Source organism: Leucoraja erinacea, chromosome 1 (assembly GCF_028641065.1).
Source record: "Leucoraja erinacea ecotype New England chromosome 1, Leri_hhj_1, whole genome shotgun sequence".
Lineage (NCBI taxonomy): Eukaryota > Metazoa > Chordata > Chondrichthyes > Rajiformes > Rajidae > Leucoraja > Leucoraja erinaceus.
In genome coordinates this window covers 129,216,451-129,237,813 of record NC_073377.1, presented here as the reverse complement: position 1 = coordinate 129,237,813, position 21,363 = coordinate 129,216,451, and positions in this window count along the sequence as shown.

The following is a 21,363-nucleotide window of genomic DNA, read 5'->3' as shown; positions in this document are numbered from 1 at the left end:
GGTGGTTCTACAAAGTATTGACTCAGGGGGGCTGAATACTTTTGCACGCCACACTTTTCAGTTTTTTATTTGTAAAAAAATTTGAAAACCATGTATCATTTTCCTTCCACTTCACAATTATGCGCCACTTTGTGTTGGTCTATCACATAAAATCCCAATAAAAAACATTTATGTTTGTGGTTGTAACGTGACAAAATGTGGAAAAGTTCAAGGGGTGTGAATACTTTTGCAAGCCACTGTATATGGTAAGTGATTCCAGGGCATTTCAAAGGAGCATTGTCAGACCAAATATGACAATGGGTCAGAAAAGTATAGGGTTCCCAACCAAAAGTTGGCTGGAGAAATTAGTTTTGGTGAGAGCCTTAAAGAAAATAGCCTGGTGTCCTCATGTGGACAAATCTAGCAAATCTAGTACATTTATATACTGATAGCTTGTTTTCTGTCTGAGAAGGTATTTTGGCATTATATTTTGGCAGTACAGAGTCAATACAGCTTGAATAGTTAATTCAACTTGGATTTAAAACATGTTTTGGCTTCCTAGCTTGTGACAAATTTGATCTTCAAAAATAGCACAAAATTGTGATAAGAATTTGGACATCCATTTTACAATAAGCTCAACGTTCTTCTCTTGTGTTTATCATTGGATGAACACAAGCAATTGGTTTAATATTGGTAAACATTCTGGGCTAAATCAGGTTGTTATTAGGGGTGTTCAAAGATTTAAACAACAAACAAATATTTATTTCATAATTTTGCCCATCTACAATAGTCTTATTTGCCTATATCAGGATAATATCCTTCTGTGCCTTGCCAATTTGAATGGCTGTATAAAGATTTTCACTTTACCTCGGTACATGTGACAATAAACTAAACTGAACTGAACTGTTATAAATGCATCTTAAATACAATTATATTTGACTCCACCACCTCCTCTTGCAATATAGATAGATAGCCTTTATTGTCATTCAGACCGAAGTCTGAACAAAATTGCAGCAGTCATACATATAATACAATAAAAACAACAATAAACACATATTAACATCCACCACAGTGAGTCCACCCAGCATCTCCTCACTGTGATGGAGGCAAAAGTCTTAGGTCTGTAGTCTCTTCCCTCCTCTTCTCCCTCTGCGCTGAGGCGATACCCCCAGGGTGATAATAAAAACAGTCCCGCAGCTCAAACATCGCGGCCCGGGGTGGTTGAAGCTACCGCCCTCCAGTCCTGCTGTTGCAGCCGCTGTCCCGCAGACGAACTCCGGACTCAGGCCACCACCGCCAGAACACCGTCCCAGCCACCCTAACGCGAGTACCGCACCATCTTCAGCCTCGGGCTGGGCCGCCCCGACATGGGCGCCGAACCTCCCCCGGACCGGGCCGCCCCGACTTGGGCGTCGCTTCTCCCTCTGGCCGGGCCGCCCCGACTTGGGCATCGCTTCTTCCTCTAGCTGGGCTGCCCCAACTTGGGCGTCGCTTCTCCCTCGGGCCGGGCCGCCCCGACATGGGCGCCGAACCTCCCTCGGGCTGCGAGCGCCGAACCTCCCCGAGCTCGGCCGCTCCGACGGGAGCCGCGTTCCACCCTCGGGCTGCCCGCTCTCACGGGAGCGCCCCAACCTCTTCCAGCCCTGAGCCGGACCACCCTCATGGGAGCGAGCTCAGGGCGAGTCCTGACGGGCTCTGCCTCCGGAGCCTCGAGGTCGTCAGCTCCATTAGGCCTCAGCGCAGACGGAATATTTTCAGATATTTTCAGATATCAACTTCTCTCTGTATAAGAACGTTATTTTAAGATTCCTTATAAATCCTGTACCTTTCATTATGCTCTCTTGGTTTTAATATATCTTCCATTGGAAATAGATTCCAACGATGTGCCATATCTATGCCTCTCATAAATTTATATAGTTCTACCAGGTTACCCCTCAACCCCGTCACTCCAGGAAAAACAAGACCAACCTATGCAATTTCTCCCCATACCTAAAGTTCTCTAATCTTAACAACATACTGGAGTTTCTCCTCTTCATGTTTTCCAGCGCAATCACATCCTTCCTGCAGTGTGATGATCAGCACTGCATACAATTCTCCAAGTGCGGCTGAACTGGCCAGATAAATCAAATGCAATGTTATGATCACCACCACAACATTTGAAATTGCAAGTGCATATTATATATGATGGATTCAATAAGCAGCAACATCAATGGAAAATCACATGATGGCAATTGCCTTCTCAGGTGTACTCAAGTTCAAGTCAGTAGTTTGGTTTGGTTTAGTCTGGAGATACAGTGCGGAAACAGGTCCTTCAGCCCACCAAGTCCACACCGAGCAGGGATTTCCACAAACTAACACTATCCTACACACATGAGGGACAATTTTACATTTATACCATGCCAATTAACCTACAAGCCTGTACGTCTTTGGATTGTCGGAGGAAACCCAAGATCTCAGAGAAAACCACGTAGGTCACGGGGAGAATGTACAAACTCCGTACAGACAAGCACCTGTAGTCAGGATCGAGCCTGGGTGGCTGGCACCACAAGGCAGTAGCTCGTCCGCTATGCCACTGTACCGCCCTAGGGAATAAAATATAAGGCTTATTGCAGCAACGATATGTATTTTTACATGATTAAAGAAACAGCTTGGAAACAGGCCTTTTGGCCCATGGGAAAAGGTCTTTTGGTCTACGTCAACCATCGATCAACCATGCACACTGGTTTTGTTATCCCACTTTTCTCGTCCACTCTTTGCACTTTGGAGGCAATTTACAGAGGCTAATTAACCTATAAACCCATACGTCTTTGGCATGTGGGAGGAAACTGGAACACCCAAAGGAAACACACATGGTCACAACGAGAACATGCAAACTCCAGAGTCAGCACCCGCGGTCAGGATCAAACCCAGACCTCTGAAGCTGTGAGGCAGCAGCTGTACCGCCCCTTATTGGTTATCGTTAATATATAAAATATCACATTAGAGGAAATTAAATTAAATAAGGACATGGAATTTGAATTTACATTGATCAGTGACGAGTTCCTTTGAACTGCCACTGAAATGAGAAACTACAGGTCAATGATGCATTGCAGGATTATTGAACGGTGCTGATAGTGATGTACTCTTGATTTCAGGAAGTATGTCAAACAAAACAAATATCAAACCACATCAAGAGATAGCAGCATGAGTGATCACCAGCCTGCCAAAGAGGTCAAGGTAAAAGTCAAAAGTCAAAAGTCAAAAGTAAAAGGTCAAAGTAAATTTTATTTGCCACATGCACTCAAAGATGCAGTGAAATGAATCTTGCCAGCAGCGATAGACTTAAAAAGAACACACCATACACAATAGAATTTAACACAAACAAACACCACAGCATTCTTCACTGCAGTGGAAGGCAACAAAGTTCAATCAGTCCTCCTCCTTTGTTCACCCATGGTCTGGGTCTAAAAGCCTCCGTAGTCGCTGCTATGGACAGCTCGATGTAAAGGGCCTCTTGTCGGGATGATCAAACCTCCAACGTTGGGACGGTCAAATACACTTGGAATGCCCGAATCGGCACTTTCCTACCGGAGACTGCGGTTTCAGGATGTTATAGGCCGCAGGCTAGTGGCCGGAGCTCTTCTCTGGCGATCCCCAGAAAGGGATCCCAGACTCCGGATGATAAGTCCATGCCACGCCCGCGGCTAGAAGCACCGCAGACATGATGCTAAAAATCACCAGGCCAGTGATTGGAGCACTCCTCTCTGGCGACTCCCGGCAAGGTTTCGCCCGCTACGCGATGGAAAAGTCCACACTTAGCCCGCTGCTCTGGGCCCAACTCCGGGAAAGGCTGCTCCAATCCATGCTGTTAGGTCGTAAGAGAGGTGACATAGAAAAAATCGCTTCTCCGTCGAGGAGGCAACCAAAAGCGGGTTCTCCTTCTCCCCCCCCCCCCACCCCCCCCCCCCCCCCCCCCCCCCCCCCCCGCACAAGACACATCAAGAGACAATTAAACTAACATTTAGACACACCAAAGAAACACCCGAAAAGTCGAAATATAAGACACAAGCTGCTGGTAGGGCAGCCAACTGGCAGCGCCCCCACCGAACAGGTAACGTTAAGCAGGTGCATTTAAAAGAAGCTTTCAAAGATTGAAAGAAAGTTAGAGATGTTGAAAGTCTTAGAGCGTGTTTTCAAGAGCTGAGGCAAAATGGCACTGGATAAAGTAAAATAATTTGGCATCAATGGCCAATGGAAAATTGTACTCAGCCCATTCACCAGATTTATTCCCATCATGGTTTACACTCCTCGATAAGATCACACTTCCTGCACTCCAAGAAAGCAAATAGAAGTCTGCCCAACCTTTCCGTATAGCTGAGGTCCTGGCAACATCCTCATAAATCTTCTCTGCACTCTTTCCAGCTTAATGCCATTCTTTCTATAGCAGGGTAACCACAATTGAACACAATGCTCCAAATGATCTTGAACAATTTTAAAATAACATCCCAATTTGTATATTCATTACCAAGACCCAAGAAGGTCAATGTACCAGATGTCTTCTTTAGCACTCTTACCACCTATGATGCCACATTCAGGGAATTATGCACTTGTATATCTAGATCTCTTCACTCTACAACCCTCCGCTGGGCCCTACCATTCACTGTGTAAGTCCTGTCAAGTCAAGTCAAGTCAAGTCAAGTCAAGTCAAGTCAAGTTTATTTGTCACATACACATACGAGATGTGCAGTGAAATGAAAGTGGCAATGCTCGCGGACTTTTGTGCAAAAGACAAACAACAAAACAACCAAACAAATTATAAACACAATCATAACACACATATTCTTTTACATAATAAATAATGGAAGGAAAACGTTCTGTAGAGTTAGTCCCTGGTGAGATAGGCGTTTACAGTCCGAATTGCCTCTGGGAAGAAACTCCTTCTCAACCTCTCCATTCTCACCGCATGGCAACGGAGGCGTTTGCCTGACCGTAGCAGCTGGAACAGTCCGTTGCAGGGGTGGAAGGGGTCTCCCATGATTTTATTTGCTCTGGAGTTGCACCTCCTGTTGTATAGTTCCTGCAGGGGGGTGAGTGAAGTTCCCATAGTGCGTTTGGCTGAACGCACTACTCTCTGCAGAGCCTTCTTGTCCTTGGCAGAGCAATTCCCAAACCAGATGGTAATGTTCCCGGACAAGATGCTTTCCACCGCCGCTGCGTAGAAGCACTGGAGGATCCTCGGAGACACTCTGAATTTCCTCAATTGCCTGAGGTGGTAAAGGCGCTGCCTTGCCTTACTCACGAGTGCTGAGGCGTGTGATGCCCATGTCATATCTTCAGAGATGTGGACTCCCAGATATTTAAAACAGTTCACCCTATCCACAGGATCCCCATTTATCCTCAATGGAGTGTACATCCTCGGATGATGTGCCCTCCTAAAGTCCATGATCAGCTCCTTCGTTTTTTTGATGTTCAAGAGGAGGCTGTTATCCTGGCACCAGAGTGCTAGATCAGCCACCTCCTCCCGGTAGGCCTTCTCATCGTTGTCTGAGATCAGGCCCACCACCACAGTGTCATCAGCAAACTTAATTATTGAATTGGAGCTGAACCTAGCCGCACAGTCATGTGTGTACAGGGAGTACAATAGGGGGCTGAGGACGCAACCCTGGGGCGATCCTGTGCTCAGGGTGAGGGACTCCGATGTATTCCCTCCCATCTTGACTACCTGGGGCCTGGCGGTGAGAAAGTCCAGGACCCAGGCACACAGGGAGGTGTTGAGCCCCAATTCCATTAGCTTCCCGGCCAGTCTGGTGGAGACTATCGTGTTGAAGGCTGAACTGTAGTCTATGAACAGCATCCTCACGTAGCCCCCCTTCTGGCTGTCCAGATGGGAGAGAGCGGTGTGCAAGACCTGGGAGACCGCATTGTCCGTGGACCTGTTCGGACGGTATGCGAACTGCAACGGGTCCATGTTCCGAGGGAGGAAGGTGCAGATGTGATTCTTCACCAGCCTCTCAAAGCATTTCATGACTACCAAGGTAAGGGCCACCGGACGGTAGTCATTCAGACAGGCTGGGGAGGCATTTTTTGGTACCGGTACAATGATGGATTTTTTGAAGCAGGCAGGGACCACGGACTTGTCCAGGGAGAGGTTGAATAATGTAGTGAGCACTGGAGCTAGCTGCGTAGCACAGGACTTGAGTACTCGCCCCGAGATGCCATTGGGACCTGCAGCTTTCCTCGTGTTCACCCGTGTCAGTGCCCTCCTCACGTCATGCTCGGACAGCAAGAATGTGTGCACATTCCTCCCTTCAGCTTCGGTAGTCCTTGTTAGACTTCCTAACATGCACCACCTCATAATTATCTGCATTAAATGCCATTAGCCATTCCTCAGCCCAAGGAATTTTCATCCACTGGTGTTGCTTTCCTCAGTAAATTTTCCTTCCATGATCAGCTACCACACATTGCTTTGTCTCTGCCGTTGGAAACTCTACAAAGCCACAGATTTAGCAAGCAGCCAAATTCCCTGCACTGAATCAAAAGATTTTCCACCAATGTTAATTTGTTAGAGAGGGAAAAAATAAAATGGTAGACATGCTCCACTACTCTGAGCTGCCTGAGAATTATGTAACACTGAAGAATTTGTGGTAAAGTACTGGGATTCTGGACAACACAGTTTATGAGCAAAATCCTAGTGTTGCAAAGCTTTCTAACTGATCAAGAGTGGTGTCACATTCCTACTGCCAATTAATTAACACAACACTTGTGGGAGGAAGCATCTTCACTCTTGTCCAACAGCCAACCACCGTTCTCATATCAAAGTACATGCTGCCAAACAAGATAACTAAATAGCTTCTATTGTATACTGTATCTGCCTCAAAGCTCCACTGTACATTAAGTGCCTCCTCTGATTTCCTGCATCTACAATCCATTGTAGAAAGACACAAAATGGATCTGGAGCTTTTCTTTGTTTTGCTTCATTTGCCTTGTAAATGTAGCTTTCCTGTCATTCAAACTAAGCAAAAGACAAATTTTGCTCAGAAGGATTAATAAACTAATTGCATATGCTAACAGTGCATTAAAAAAAAACTGTCCTTTTCCCTTTAACTCAGTGAGGTAGTTGTACTTCATAGTATCAATCCTGCTAAGCACTATTGAAAGTTAGGTTATACAGCTTTCCTTTAGACTAACTGGTAACCTGTACCACAAGAGTACTGTTGAGAGTGGCATTGATTTATGCAGAGAAGCTGAGCTTCCACCTCAAGGGTGCAGAGTTGTTCAGCAAACAGTGTTGCTGTCTCATAGTTTTAGTTACTAGGTTCAAGCATAACACATTTGTGTGAAGTTTGCATGGTCCCCCTTGTAAACAAATGGGATTCCCACGGATTATCTGCTTCACCTCGCACACTCCAAAGATAAATTGGCTGGTAGGATGATTGGTTAATGTAAAATACCTTTTGTGTAGATGAATGGTGGGTTCATCAGAGTTGATGGGCATTTGGGACAAATTAGATCACATGGGATTGATGGCACTGCTCTGAGAGCTGGAGTAGTTGATTAGTACGGTGTCAGCGATTATGGGGAGAAAGCTGGAGAATGAGGTTTGGAGGGAGAGATAAATCAGCCATGATTGAATGGCGGAGTAGACTTGATGGGTTGAATGGCCTAATTTTGCTCCTATGACTTATGAAATAACCATATAACCATATAACAATTACAGCACGGAAACAGGCCATCTCGGCCCTACAAGTCCGTGCCGAACAACTTTTTTTCCCCTTAGTCCCACCTGCCTGCACTCATACCATAACCCTCCATTCCCTTCTCATCCATATGCCTATCCAATTTATTTTTAAATGATACCATTGAGCAAGACTCAACAGGCCACAATGCCTCCTCTGTCACAAGAAAACATGAGAAATGATAGAAGGTACACAAAAATGCTGGAGAAACTCAGCGGGTGCAGCAGCATCTATGGAGCGAAGGAAATAGATTCAATTCAATTCAATTCAACGCACTTTATTCGGGGCAATTTAAAAGGGCGCATTACAGTAGCTTTTTAAAAAGGGACACAATCAACAAACATAAACAGCACGCATACTGCACAATCAACCAGCACACGCATTTCACAGACACACTGCACAATCACACAACACACACCGCACATCAACATTCAACACATATTAATAGTTTTTAAAGTGCTTCCTAAGTGCTTCAATTAAAAAGTGCATATAGAAAGTTATTTCATTTCATATGTTCATGAGTCAGTGATCAGCATTAAAAAGCTGGACAGCCCTGGGGATGAAGGTTGCCTTCCTCCTCTGTGTCCGGCAACCCGGACAGCGGAGTCTGCGTCCTGTGGGGAGCCACTCAAACTCAGGAAACAGGATGTGAGAGGGGTCCTGAAGAATCCTGCGTGTTAACTTTACAGACTGTTGGTCGCATAGGGCAGTGAGAGTTCGGACGGGCTGCTCAATGATTTTTGAGCAGACCTTGACCACATTCAACAGGCGGTTTCTGTTTTGCAGGGTGATGGAGTGGAACCAGCTAGTGGAAGAGAAGGTTATTACATTTTCAATGAATGCGTAGTAGAATGTGGTGAGAATGTCTTTGTTAATCCCAAATGACTTCAGCTTCCTGAGTAGGTACTGTCTCTGATGGCACTTTTTAAGGATTTCCTCTATGTTAGAGGAAAACCTTAGCAGGTTGTCGAAGGCTGTTCCCAGGTATTTGTATACCTCCACTATCTCCACTTGCTCCTGCTGGATGATAGTGGTGGCTGCCTCAGCCATCTGTCTCTGTTGGGGGGAAAAAGTCACAATCATGTCCTTGGTTTTGCTTATATTTAGCTCAAGACAAGACTTTTCACACCATACTATAAAGTCCTGCAGGGCTGAGCTGTGATGTTGTGTGTGGCTGGGAAGAAGAGACAGGAGAACTGTGTCATCAGCAAATTTTACAAAGTGGCAGTTTGGCTGGATGGATCTGCAGTCATCAGTGTAGAGAATGAAGAGAAGTGGGGAAAGGACACAGCCTTGTGGAGAGCCAGTGAAGGTGAAGAGGGTGTCGGACAAGGTGTGGTTCACCAACACCCTCTGTGATCTGTTGGTGAGGAAGTCTATAATCCACAGAGTGAGTTGGTGGTTGAGGTGGAGCGGGTGATGAGCTTCTCAGCCAAAATATGTGGCTGCATGGTGTTGAATGCTGATGAGGAGTCTGCAAACAGAAGTCTGGCTGTGGCCTTGGGGATTTCCAGATGCTTATGGATGGTGTTTAAGATGAATATTTTTGCGTCATCGACACCCCTGCCAGCCTGGTAAGCAAACTGCAATGGATCCATCATCAAGCCAGTTGCCTTGGTGATGTGCTCCTTGATGATCCTCTCCATGGCCTTCATGATCAGGGAGGTGAGAGCCACCGGTCTAAGGTCATTCAGGACCTTGGTGGTGCCCTTCTTTGGGATGGGAATCACTATTAATTGCGGGGACTGTGCTGCTGGTCAAAGAGCCCTGGAACAGATGCTGGAACATACCTCCCAGCTGCTCAGCACAGTGCCATAGGGTCCGCCCACAGATGTTGTCTGGCCCTGGAGCTGTGTTCTTTTTAGTCCTTTTGAGGGCTCTCACCACCTCTGATGTGTTGATGTTGAGGCCGGAGTCATCAGGTCTGTGTGTGGAGACGATTGATTCTAGCTGGGTGCTATTGTCCTTTTCAAATCTGGTGTAGAAGGAGTTGAGATCATTCGGGAGTGAAGTGAAGCTGCTTCCTGCTACCTGAATGGGCTTGCGGCTGGTAGAGACAGAGTTCACTGCTGCCATGTTCTTGAGGCCCTGCCAAGCCGCACGGAGGTTCCCTTTTCCAAAGGTCTGCTCCACTTTGTTCTTGTATTTCTGCTTGGCAATTTTTATGGCCCGCTTGACCTCTCTGTTTACCTCCTTCTTCTCAGCTTCAGAACCGGTAATAAATGTTCGCTTTTTCTTATTCAATATGTTTTTTAGATCTTTAGTCGCCCAGGGTTTATTGTTAGGGAATATTGTGACTTTCTTGGAGGGGATAATATTGTCTACACAGAAAGTGATGTATGCTGAGACTATATCCGCTTGCTCACTAATGTTATTGGAGGAGGATGTGAGGGTATTCCAGTCTGTGGTTTCAAAACACCCTTGAAGCCTGTCAATACTGTCTGGTGTCCACTGTTTGATGTCCTTGATGACTTTCTCTGTTCTCTTTACCACAGGTGTGTAGGCAGGAATGAGCAGTTTGCTGCTGTGGTCAGCAGAGCCTAGGGGAGGGAGGGAGACGGCTCTGTAGGCGTCTGGGACTGACCCATAGCATTTGTCCAGTGTTTTCCCTAGACGGGTGGTACAGTTGGCATACTGGTAGAATCCTTTAAGTGACTTGTCAATTGAACAGTGATTGAAGTCACCCATGATGAATTTGGGGGCGTCCGGAGATATCAGTTCGAGTCTGTCGAGCATATTTCTTATATGTTCCGTAGCAGTGGATGCATTTGCTCTGGGGTGGATATAAACCAGAATGAAATACAGTTGTGGGAATTCCCTGGGAAGGTAGAAGGGATGCAGGGAGACAGCCAAGAGTTCAATGTCAGGGTTGCACAGTTCTTCTCTGACAACAACTGTTTTGCACCAGCGTGGATTGATGTAGAGGCAGACACCACCGGCATGGTGCTTGCCAGTCAGTTCAGTATCACGGTCTAACCTTACAGGAGATCCGAAGCCATCTATGTGCATGCTGTCACTGTTGTCACTCCCAGTCAGCCATGTTTCAGTGAAAGCAAGAATGGAAGCAGTCCGATATTCATACATGTGAAAAACGTTAGCTTGCAGTTCATCAGTCTTGTTACGCAATGAGCGCACATTAGCAAGGATCACTGAGGGAAGTGCACGGTGCTTACTTTCTCTTCGCCTAAGTCTTGCTTTAACTCCACCCTTCTTCTTCCTCCCCCGTCTCGTTACCTTCTTTCTATTGTTGTGCAGGGTGCCTGTCCGGTCGGTTGGGAGTTTACATTGTAGCTCCTCCGGCAACTTGTCTATGGCAGGGGCTTGGTGAGAGTGTAATTGCAGCTGAAGTAAAAAGTCCCTGCAGTAAGTAATCCTTTGGTTGTCCGGAAGAGTATATCCATATGATGCAGTGGGCAGATAATCCAAGACGAACAGTAGAAGCATAAGAGTCCATAGTGTCCATGTGAAGTCCATACTTTGGAGCAGTGAACGCAAGAAGCTAGCTGGCTAATTAACGTTGGCTGATGGTCCGGTGTGTGTGTGTGTGTGTGTGTGAGGTAGTGGCAGCGCCTGCACAAACACATCACGAAAGTACTGAACTATACGGCAGCAATTAACCGTCAATCGATACCCGATGTACTTAAAATGAAACAAAACACTCTCGCAACTCACGTAACGTAACGTAACGAAGAGACAAACATTCAAAGCTACTCTCTGCACCGACCGGTCGACTGCACAAGCAGTGAAATAAGTAACGTTTCGGGCCGAAACCCTTCTTCAAATGATAGAAGAGAACCTTATATTCATTGAGTGTTATGTTTACCTCAGGATATTCCAAAGAGCCTCACAACTAATTATTTCATTTGGAAATTGATGAACACATCAAATCTGCACATTCAGCAATATAAGGATGACCACATATGTGTTCTTAGTGGAGTTAATAGAGGGGAAAATAGTAGCCAGTGTATCTGGGATAAAACATTTCCTTGCATTGTGTGTACAAAATGTGCCATGTCAGAACATTGAAACTTCATTCCTTAAAGGCCTGTCTCACTTGGGCGTCATTTGCGCGTCACGCAGGTGTCACGTAAAGATTTTGTGTATCCTAAAATCCTGGGGCGCCACGCGCGACCGTGCACCACTGCCTTCACCACCACGTCTCACCACGTGCCATGCATGCGTAATGCACACCATGCGTGCGTCATGTGTGCGTCACGACCCACGCGTGACGTGTAAATGATGACACGTCATGCGCCGTGACGCGTAAATAATGTCACGTAAATAATGCGCAAGTAACGCCCAAGTGGGACAGGCCCTTTAGTATTCAATGGGGTTCAGCTCACATTAGTTACTCTATCATGCAAATACGCACTTTGGAGTGAATGCATTTCTAACCACTATGCTCTTCTTTTAATAATGCAATTGAACGTTTCATGCCCACTTGATTAGCAGATGAGATCTGGATTTCTAATATCTCTTGTGTAGGGGAGGCCCTTCAAGTGATGTTTGCAATGTCACAGATCTCATGACTCAAATGTAAGTAAAAATGGTAGAATTAGGAAATCATTAAGCAGAGGTGACACATAATTCTACAAGAGAGGAGGGTAAAATAGCCCTAGCAACTTCCCATTACCCTGTGGAATATTTGGAAGAAGTGAGTCCTAATTTTGTTCTTCAAAAAGGAAAATAATTTAATGCCCGTTTTCCATTGAATGATTCACATTTTTCTTTTTAGCACATCCTGCTCTAATAATTATCAATTTTTAATGATATTTCCTGATCTCAATGTACATTTATTTTTGGCTTGCAACCAATGTAACATCATTAAACTTACATTTTTGAAACATATTTATATATGCCACTACTCTCTTCTTAAACCATTTAAAGATAAGTGGATGATAATAACATATCTAATTGAAAAAGAAATAGATCTGCAACAACTGATGAGTAGTCTTTGTATGCTGGTGGAGGTGGAAGGGAAATAAATAAACACTTTTATATTGAATACTAGACAGAGGGATATCATGCAAGTACTTTAAATATAATTTCAAGGCTTCTACCTTTCCTAAAACTATTAAATATACTTTTCAATATTGGAAATAATTTTGAGATTCATATTAACTTGACTGATATTTATGATTTGGCCTCTGAAGACTGATGTGCTTTATTGGATAATCCATTTCTTCATCTTGTTGCAGAAAAATATAGAAAATATCAATACATCAAATTTATTGAATCAAGTGATGACATTATATGAATCTTTAAATTTTATGCCAGCTATTCTTTTCAAAAGCTCTTTTCTTCCTCCTATAATTCATAGACTTGACAGCGTACTTGTCACTGTAAATTATGCCAATACTTACATGGACATCTGGCTTACATGTTTTATTTATATTTTGCAAAATACACTGCAAAAAAAAATGTCAGCTGCTCAAATACTTGGCACTAGCTGGACGCTAATGGCATAATGCAGTTCGCTGCTGGCGGGTTTCCCTATATTGGCGTTTATTGCACTGACAGTGTCCTCTATCACCAATGGCTAACAAAACAGGCTTCTCTTAATGGAAGTCAGATTTACAGGTCTAAATTTGTGCATTCCCAGTGAAAGACAGAATTAAAATGCTACATGCTTTTTAGCAGCCCTGCTCTGTTGATGTTATTGGTGCACATGCTCTATTAAGGCCACCTACAGATCATTCTCTGCATTATATAAAAATATTTATAGAAAAGCTGTTAGATTATATCCATGATTTAAAAGTATGTTAAAAGCTTCACCATTTTTATTCCGGAGTAGTTGTGACTAACTGTAATCTAAACAAAATGTGAAATAGTCAAGACTTTCTGCATTTTAATATTCAGTAGTCAGCCAGATAATTGCACTGGTTGCATGAGTGTGCTTTTGTAAAAAAAAGCCTTTAATGTAAAACCTTTTTGTTAGTCCATGGCATTCCATGTAATTCAGGTCCGCATGGCTTTAGCAACAAGTATTTAAGATATGTTGACAGAGTAAGTGGCACATCTCTTTTAAAGAATAATGTCAAACACCCAGCTAATAAAGCAACCTGTTTCCTCATGTGCTTCTATATATAGAATTATTTTCTTAGGCATGTGTCTATTAAGGAAAATAATACATCTGATAGTCCACAAAATAAGTTGTTAAGACAGAAACACAAGAAACTGCAGATGTTGGATCCTTGAGCAAAATCTAAACTGCTAGAAGAACTCAACAGTTCAGGCAGCATATATGGAAGGTAGTGGATATATATATATATATATATATATATATATATAATATTAATAAATCTCTGTTCTTGACCGCTTTTGGCCTTCTGTGCTGCAATTTCTGAGAGAACACCACCTCCTATGGCTGTCATTTTTGGGCACCTCGCTCAGATCCCCCCTCCGCCGCATATGTGCCGAGGATTTTCCCCGTCGATGAAAAATGAAAGATATGTTAATGTTTTTACAAAATTCCCCATTCTCTCTGCTGCCCCTGCTGGAGGGAGGGGGAGGGACTATAAAACCATGAAGTGGTGTGCCTCAATCAGTTTCTGCAAGTGGTGTGCCTCAGGCTCTGCAAGTGGTGTGCCTCAGTCTCTGCAAGTGGTGTGCCTCAATCAAAGCTCTGAATAACACTGAGCACATGTCTCCACAGCTGTGAGTACCCATAATGTGGTTTGAAAATGAAAATATGGTTAGTTTGAGGAAAAAAGCACTGCCTGCAAATGCTTGTTTGGGTTGAAGTAAAAAGGCACCCTCTCTCTCTCCCCCTCCTCTCTCTCCCCTCCGCTCTCTCCCCTCCTCTCTCTCCCCTCCTCTCTCTCCCCTCATCTCTCTCCCCCTCCTCTCTCTCCCTATCCCTCTCTCTCTCCCTCTCTCTCTCCCCCCATGTCTCTCACCCTTTCTCTCTCTCTCTCCCCCTCCTCTCTCTCTTCCTCTCCCCCCCTGCCAATCACCCCCCTTTCCTCTCCAACCCACCTCTCCCCCCCTCCTCTCTCCCCCCTCCTCCCTCCTATCCTCCCTCTCCTGTCTCCCCCTACTCTCTCCCCCTATCTCATCTCCCCTTCCTCTTCTCTCTCCCCCCTCTCACTCCTCCCTCTCCCCTCCCCCCTCTCTCCGCCCCCTCTCTCCCCCTCCTCTCCCCCCTCTCCCCCCTCTCCTCCCCCCCCTCCCCTCTCCCCCCCCTCCCCCCCTCTCCTCCTCTCCTCTCTTCTCCTCCCGCACCGTCCCTCCCCTAACCCCCCCCCCCCCTCCCCCTCCACATATACCAACCCCCTTCCCTCTACCCTCCCTCCCCCTCCCTGCTCCCCACCTCAGTAGATAGGGTGGTTATGGGGTAAAAGGAGCAAATTAATCATATTAATATTATATCAAAGGGGGTAATTAGCGTGAGTACGGAGGGGGGGGGAGGTAGGATAGTTAGTGTGTGTGACGCTGCATGCCACCTACCACCCCCACAACCACACGTTGGGGGAACAGACCCAATGGGTCTGCACTTGGTCTAGTATATTACTAAAAGTCTGATCTTGACCGCTTCCTGTTGTTCTGTATATTGATTTTAGAAATAACGCTGCCACTTACGGCAGTGATGTTTGGCCATCTTACTCAGAGACCCCCTCTGCTGCGCAGGACAAGAGGATTTTTCCCATTGATGAAAAATAAAAGAGTAATTAGTCTTTAAAAAATGTTGAGATTCTCTATCCTGAAGGCCACGCCCCTTCCGGAGGGATTATAAAACCTGGAAGTGTGGAGGTACGTCGGTTCCCTGTAAGATGGGGGAGCGAGAGGTCGCAATTCTCAGTCTGGGCTGTGAATAACACTGAACCCATGTCTACTAAACTGTGAGTGGTTTTATTGACCTGTTAGTGCCCTTAATGTGGTTTGAAAATGTAGTTTGAAAATGCAAAAGTGTGTTTTGGTTTGAAAGTGCTAAAGCAAGCTGCGTTGCTTTTGGTTTTAAAAGTGCTAAAGCAAGCTGCGTTGCCTTTGGGGTTTTTTTGGGGTTTTTTTTCTTTTCATTTTATTAGAAGTAAGTACAGTCATATGGCACCAAAGTGCCTAATATATATTTTCATAATACATTTTATGTACAACTTCTGTTTTATTTTTGTTACATTGAAAAAAGATTAGAATAAGAAAAAGAAGTTAGATAGTAAAGAATAAAAAGATTTGAGATATATAGTGTGTGAAGAAAGAAAACGAGTAAATGAAGAAAGTTGAGAGAGAAAATAGATAAAAGAAAATAAAATAAAAAAGAGAAGGAGATCATTATTTATAATCTTGACCAACCCTCGTCCAGTCCTGAAACAGTTCTTTTACAATTGTGTTGCACCATATGATTCCAAAAAAAAACGACGAATGGAGACCAACTCGTTATGAATTGGTCTGCTTTATCCATTAGGAGGAATCGCATTTCCTCAAGATGAGCTGTGTCTAACATACTTGCAATCCACATTTTAAGCGTTGGTATTGATGTACCCTTCCAAAATTTAAGTATTAATTTTTTTGCTATTATTAAACCATAGTTAAGGAATAGATTTTGAGATGTGTTCAATCTATTCCCATCTTCCATTACGCCAAATATAATAATTTCAGTATTAGGTTCCATTCTTGTCTTGAATAATTTTGTAAATATTTCAAAAATATCATTCCAAAATCTATAAAGTTTTATGCAGGAAACTAAGGAGTGTGTTATAGTTGCCTTTTGGGCTAGACATTTATCACAAGTGGCGGATATATTTGGATAAAATTTGTTCAATCTTGTTGTTGAATAATATTATCCATGTACAATTTTAAATTGAATTAGATTATGTCTTACATTAATTGAACATTTGTGAATATATATCAAGTATTTTTCCCATTTAACCTTTGTAATTTTTATCATTAGTTCCCGTTCCCACACTTCTCTAAGTACCTCTGTCGATGGTAGGTCTATATTTAGAATACTATTATATAAATATGATATTAATTTTTGTGAGTCAGCTTCAATATTCATTGCTTCTTCCAATAAGTCAGGAGTTACTTTTTGATATCCTTGTATATATTTTTTCATGAAATCGTAAATCTGATGATATTTAAAATATTGGTTGTTTTTGAATTTACATTTTAATTGTAATTGTTGGAATGATAGTAGGCTTCCCATTTCATACATATTCACAATCCTTCTAATTCCGAGACTTTCCCATTGGTTATATGTCTTATCAATAATAGATGGTTTAAATAAAGGGTTATTCGCTATTGGCATTAATAGTGATAGATTTCTTAATTTTATAGATAATTTTATTTGTTTCCAAATTCTTATTGTACCATATATAATTGGGTTCTTCTTATATATTGTGTTATTCAGTTTTTTTGGGGAGAAGAGGATCGTTCCTATATTACAAGGATGGCAATCCTCCTTCTCCATTTTTATCCATTCTGTCCGTTGGGTAGAACTATCCAACCAATAAATCATATTCTTAATATGCACTGCCCAGTAATAATACATAAAATTCGGAAGTGAAAGTCCCCCGACATCTTTTGGATTACATGTGTTTTTTTGTGATTCTATGTGATCTATAGTCCCAAATATAATTAGTAATATTAGAGTCTAATTTAAAAAATATATATTTTGGTATATATACCGGTATAGACTGAAATAAGTATAGTAATTGTGGTAGGAAGATCATTTTTATTGCATTTATTCTACCTAATAATGATAAGGGAAGTGTTTTCCAAAATTTAATCAGCGTATTAAGTTTATTTAATTAAGGTATGAAATTAGCTTTATATTTTCTAGTAATCTGAATACCCAAATATTTCAATTTTTCAGTTGCGATTTTAAAGGGGAACTTCAATAAGTGTGTAGGTTCTTGAGGTTTTAATGTCATGATTTCACTTTTATTCCAGTTTAATAAGAGTCCGTACGGCTAGAAAAACCATTTGTATTTCGGTTTGTGGAGTAGCAGTGTGGAACAAATTGAATGAGGAATTAAAGCAATGTACAAACATGAATCATTTTAAAATGATATATAAAAAAATAATTTTCAAGGGATACCGGGTGGTTGACAAGTGGGGGTTAATGTTTGTCTATTGCTTTACAATTGTTTACTTATGTTTGGTTACTTCATATATGAAGTTTGTATGTGTATAATAGTTGTATGTATATATATGTCTGTAGGTATTATGGGAAATTGCCTGGGGTAGTATTATTATTATTAATTAATTGATTTTTAAATATGGTAGAAGTGTTGGGGAAAAGGGGTGAGATTTAATGGTATTCTTCTTCTCACTCCTTTTCGAGCTTGTACAGACACAGAGTTGGACATTGGAAATTTGCTTTTTGTTCTTTTCATTGCTTGTAAATATTGATTGTAATGTCCAATTGTTTGATAATTTCGATGTTGTTACTATTAATGTCTTTAATGTCTTTACTTGTTCGGAATAAATAAAATAAATAAATAAATAAATAAATATATCCAGAAAAAGACCCAAATTCCTCTATTAAGTTTAATAAATTTGGTATGCTCGTTTGTGACTTTGTAATATATAAAAGTATATCGTCTGCATATAATGAGATTTTATTCTTTGAGTCCCTGGTATTATAGCCCTGAATATTCGGATGAATTCTTATACTTTCAGCCAGGGGTTCTATCATAAGGGAAAATAACAGGGGTGATAGTGCGCATCCCTGCCTATTACTCCTTGATAGTTGAAATTTTTGAGATAACATGTTTTTAGTTAAAATTATTGCCATCGGATTATCATATAATAATTTTACCCATGTTATAAAATTCTCTCCCATATTAAATTTTTGTAGTACAATATATATGTATTGCCATGCTACCTGATCTAATGCTTTCTCTGCATCCAAAGAAATAATTGATATCTTCTTCCACTACTTTATGCGAGTACATTGATACAATAATTGATCTTCATCCTCTACTTTATGCGAGTACATTGCATTAAACAGGCGTCTCAGATTATTAAATGAGTATCTTTTGAGTATAAACCCCGTTTGATCAGGGTTTATCAATTTACTAATATATTTGCTTAATCTTCTTGCTAAAATCTTTGCTAAAATTTTCTGATCTGTATTTAAAAGTGAGTAGACCAAGTGCAGACCCGTTGGGTCTCTTTCCCCAACAGCGTTTGCAGGTGGGGGAGGGGAGGGGGGGCTGCGGCATCACACTCAAATTAACCACCCCCAAACTCACAGGTGGGGGGAGGGGGGTGAGAAGAGGGGAGGGAAAGGAGAGGAGGAGGAGGATATGGGACAAATTTGGGAGGGAAAGGAGAGTGGGGTAGGGGGTGAGAGAGGGGGATAGGGAGAGAAATGTGGGGGAGGGGGGGATGGGGAGGAGGGAGGGGGAGAGGGTTGGGGGGAGAGAGGGGAAAGAGTGGGGATGGAGAGTGGAGGGGGGAGGGGAGATGTGGAAGAGTGGGGAGGGAGGAGGAGAGGGGTATGGGGAGTGATGGAAGAGGGACAGAGGGGTAGGAGGAAGGGGGTGGGGTAGAGAGGGAAGGGGGTGGGGGAGAGAGGGATGGGTGGGAGAGGGAGAGGGGTGAGGAGAGGGAAACATAGAAATTAAGTGCAGTAGTACGCCATTCGGCCCTTGGAGCCTGCACCACCATTCAATATGATCATGGCTGATCATCCAACTCAGTATCCTGTACCTGCCTTCTCTCCATACCCGTTGATCCCTTTAGCCACAAGGGCCACATCTAACTCCCTCTTAAATATAGCCAATGAACTGGCCTCAACTACCTTCTGTGGCAGAGAATTCCAGAGATTCACCACTCTCTGTGTGAAAAATGTTTTTTCTCATCTCTGTCCTAAAGGATTTCCCCCTTATCTTTTAACTGTGACCCCTTGTTCTGGACATCCCCAACATCTGGAACAATCTTCCTGCATCTAGCCTGCCCAACCCCTTAAGAATTTTGTTCGTTTCTATAAGATCTGCCCTCAATCTTCTAAATTCTAGCGAGTACAAGCCGAGTCTATCTAGTCTTTCTTCATATGAAAGTCCTGACATCCCAGGAATCCGTCTGGTGAACCTTCTCTGTACTCCCTCTATGGCAAGAATGTCTTTGAGCATTGGACATTGTGACATCACACGATGGAATGTTCACCATGGGCTGGGGCTCCTGCAAAGGCATATGTAAATGAATCCATTCCGATTGGACATCTGTGAACATTGGGCATTGTGACATCACACAATGGAAACCTTCACCAGGGGCTGGGGCTGGGGCTGCTTCTATGGGTGAGAAGCCAGTTTATTTTTGAAATATTGGGGGGTGGGGGGAGGATTTGATTAAAAACGTGTACTTAAACACGACGAAATGTAATGAGGAGCGGATACTTAGAAAGAAAAGTGAAATCTCTACCGAAATGGAAAAGATTTCGGCGATTCTGCGTCTGGTTTCGGAGTTGCAGGGAATCAAAGGAAGAAAGGCAGTCGACAGCCGTCCATGTAAATGGATCCATTCCGATTGGACATCTGCGAGTATTGGGCATTGTGATTGGACATCTGCGAGCATTGGGCATTGTGACATCACACGATGGAAACAAATCAAAAGGCAGAAAGGCAGCCGGACGGCAGCCATTTGGATGGCACGAGAGTTTTATATATTAACTAGACCAAGTGCAGACCCGTTGGGTCTGCTCCCCCAATGGTGTGATTCCCCCAACCCAATATTCCACCATGCACCCGTCTCCTCCAATGGAATTGAAGCCGTTGCCAAATGTAAGTTTCCAGCACTCCCCTGCCTCCCTCAATTGCACCTCCCCTGCCTGCTGCAGCAGTGAAAAGTTCAGTGTTCCTGTCTTGCAACTTTGTTTCGAAGTGTGTTGGAAGCTGATAGGAAGGAGCAGCCGTCAACGAATCAAAAGGCAGGAAGGGATCCGTACTGCAGGCGGACGGACGGCGGACGGATTTGAGTTTTATATATTAATAGATAGATATAGCTCTGTACGAGCCTGGATCTTCTAAATCTTTATCTTTTTTTGGAATAAGCGTAATAGTTGATTCTGTTAGTGTTTCAGGTAGTTTGTTTTCTTTAAAAGCATGGGAGTATAAATTAAATAAATAAGGGGTCGTTATCTCATGAAATTTTTTATAAAATTCATTATTAAAACCATCTGGTCCCGGTGTCTTACCATTTTTCAGCTATTTTATTGTTTCACCTATTCCTTTGATTGTAATTTGAGCTCCTAGTTCCTCTTGTTCCAAAAGGTCCAGTACTGGAAGATTACAGTTATCTAGAATTTTTTTTATTTTACTATCGTCTATTTTCATTTTAGATGTATATAAGTTTTGGTAAAATTGGGCAAATCTATTATTAATATCTTTAGGTAGTATTAGTAATTCACCTTTCTCTGATTTAATTTTGATTATAGTATTTTCCTTTTCTTGTTTTTTTCAATTGGCGAGCTAAAAGCTTATGTGGTTTGTCACCAAACTCAAAATGTTCCTGTTTTGTAATTTGGAATAGTCTGATTACTCTTGCCGATAAAATTTGATTAAGTTTAAATTTCAGTAATATTATCTTATTGTGTTTATCTGTCGTGGAATCTTTGGCATTATCCAACTCTAACTGTCTGATTTCTTGTTCTAACAACAATTGTTCTGTCTTATTCTTTTTATTTTGAAAACTTTGATATGAAATTATAATTCCTCTCATAAATGCC